Source organism: Aethalodelphis obliquidens, unplaced genomic scaffold (genome assembly GCF_003676395.1).
Source record: "Aethalodelphis obliquidens isolate GAN/ISIS:26980383/991018 unplaced genomic scaffold, ASM367639v1 scaffold21, whole genome shotgun sequence".
Taxonomy (NCBI): Eukaryota; Metazoa; Chordata; class Mammalia; order Artiodactyla; family Delphinidae; genus Aethalodelphis; species Aethalodelphis obliquidens.
This window is the reverse complement of record NW_020837965.1, coordinates 5,904,620-5,907,786: the sequence shown is the minus strand read 5'-3', so window position 1 is coordinate 5,907,786 and position 3,167 is coordinate 5,904,620.

The window sequence follows — 3,167 nt, the reverse complement described above, 5'->3', positions numbered from 1 at the left end:
TCTTGGCCTTAGTTGCTGGACTGGAAAGATCCTCAATTGTAAGGAAACATGAGTAGCTTTGCTCCCTGGTGTGATTGCATTTTATGTGTCAGGGTCATATATGAATTCATGAGAGCTGAGCTAATCTCATCTAAGAAAATGAAATTGGGGTGGGAGAGGGTCCAGGTGTCAAGATTTTGGTCAGCCCCCGAAGAGGTTCCCTCTCAGCCTGCTGCTGGCACCAAGTCGAAAGTGCCTGGAAATAGTTTGTATTTTTTTTTGCCCCAGGACACTTTTTCTGGCTCCATGCAACAGTCTCTACTTCCAATCCCTTTCCTCTCAGCGGGCTTTCCTACCATGTTCTTTCATCTTTGAATCAATGATGCTATGGAAAATTTGCCTGGCTTTTAGTTCAGCCCTGTCCCCTCACCACTCCCCTATAGTGTTATCTCTCCAGTTATCTTACCTGACTTTGTGTCTTACAATCCACAGACGAGCAATCTTTCACCTCTCACATAATCTACCAGAACCTCTTAAGGCAGGTGATGCCTTCAAATTTCTAAGGGATAGTCATATCTAACTTAGGATTCTATTCTAAGTCAAACTTGTAACCACTTTCCTCCCCAAAGTAAGTATTATTTTTTATAAGGAGTTTCTTGGAAAACTGCTGAAGATATGATGCACCAAGGTAAAGAACAAACCAAAAATACAAATAGTTGAGATCCTGGAAACATGGAAACCAACACAGGAGAGGACTAAAAGGAATAGTCAACATACTGATCAAATGAGATTCCCCAGGATGGCAGCTGTGAAACTGTCAAGAATGACAGTCCAGATTGGAACAAGAAGGTAGAGAGCCCGAGGAGAAATTAAGGTGAACTCTATTGGAATTTTGGAGAGGGGCAAAATATGTGTGGGGGAAAGGGAAGACATGTAAAAAGATCAGTGTTCATCTTCCACTTAATAACATGGGAAAGATAGGCAAGAGCCCTATATACATGCTTTGGAAACATGAAGAAGAGAAGAACAGCTAAAGGAGTTACAAGGGTTTGCCTCTGAGGATGAGACCAGGAAAAGAGCGCAAAGGGATGTCTATTTTTGTTGAAAGTCTTAGAAAACATATTATTCATACCCACACATATATATATGAAAACGTCAGATGTTAATTGTTTTTTCAAATAAGTGGATGGAGTGATTTACTTCAAGGGATAAGTAACCCTGATAATGGTCTTATGAGTCAGGTGACTGAAGTCATTCAGTTCGAAAGCCACTTATTTAAGCATGTGCTGTGTGCCAGATGCTATAGGGACGAGGATGAATAACATATCATTTCCACCCTCAAGGACCTCACAATCTAGGCCAAAGAGGACATGCACACAAGTACTGTGATGCAGAATATGATAAGAAATATTGCAAATAATGCTCTAGGGAGTATGGAAGAAGTAGCAATGACGTCAGAGTGGCTGGATTCGGGGAGGATGCAAGCAGATTTGCATGGGAATGGCCTTGCCCGATATCTTGGGTGAGCTAGTTTGTTTTCTAGTTCTTGTTCCTCTTTTTTCATCGGAACAGAAATCAAATGATAAGGAAGCTCTTCCTTAATTCTAAATATTCTTTGGGTTAGGAGAGATTTGGGCCTCTGGAGATAGGAAAAGGGGAAGAGCAATACAGATGAAGAAGGAATTGTAAGAGAGTTGCAGAAATAGGGCACAAAGGGTGTGTGGGGAGAATGGCAAGTATTATATGTGAGTATAACGTGCATGAAACAGATTTGGCCTACAGTCAGTGGAGAGCAGTGAACGCTCAGAGGAAACTGATCTATTTAACCAAAAGAAATGAATGAGATTCTGAAAGTAAACTGGTCCATAGAGGGTCCTGTATAAGAGTTGGGGCTGTCTTCGTATTCCCAGTGCCTAGTTAGTATCTGACATGAAGTAAGCAAGTCAAGTTAATAGAATGGAATCATTCCATTGAGGTTAAGTGCAAAGGTGCCATATTCCCTGAAGGATTATCACTAATGATACTAGTAACACAAATGCAGATGATTCACATTTATTGAATGTTTAACATGTGCCCCATTGAAGTAAACACTTCATTGAAGGAGCACGGGCTTCTGTAGGTGTTTGGTATTATTAGTAGGTTCATTTTATAGATAAGTAAAACTGAGACTTAGAGAAGTTAAGTGACCTTTGGATTTTGAAACAGATGCCATTCTTCTCTTCATTTTAAATTATGTAGGTGTTTAGATCACCCAGTTATGAAATTATGTAATATTTTTAAAGGATTATGATACTGTGGTACTGCTTTATTTGATCCTACAAGGAGCTCAAATTGTTTCATTTCATTTAAAGTTGGCCACAAAATTACATAAATATGATCCCAATTTTGATTTGAAATAATACATATAACTGGAAGAAAATAAATTTCATCAAATCTAAGATGGCATCAGCAATATTATTCAGCATTATTTCATATACCAGTAAGATATAAAATAAACTGCTAATGAAATTATAATATGCCACCAACTGTAAGGCAAATGCCATTTCAGAAAAGTTACAGTGTGAGAAAATGTCCATCTTATAATGAATTAAATATACCGGTTATAGGGTAGTGAAATTATAGGTGGTTTAATTTCTCTTTTTTACAATATATGTATGTTTCTAAAATTTCAGCATTACTTTTATACCAAAAGAAGTTAATTTTTTAAGTGTTGGAAACATTTAGAACATCCTCACAACCAGGAATATAGATATATAATATAGATAGTAAACATCAATATAGCTTATACTATTCTTATTTTTTGAATTAAAGTCAGTAAAAGCTTTGTGATTGACATGTGTGAGAATAAATTCCCTAAAACAGACTGCTGTCAAACTGTTTAAAAGGGAAAGAGGATTTCCTGCAAAATATGCTGGAGTAAAGACATGTTTATTCTAATTCCTACCGCTACCCCTTGCCAGAAACCTAATGAACACAAAAACTTAAATTTGGAAATATAAATTTATCTTACTTGTATTAAAACTTGGAAATGACTAAAATTCCCAATTACAATCTATGAATTGTAATCATCCATCAAGTATAGTAGGACTTGGATCAAATAGAAGGAATCTATTGAAAGCCAGTATTCATCTCTCTGAGCCTTAAGCAGAGTATAGATTCCTCTCAAAGTAAGTAAGGGTCCTGATAGA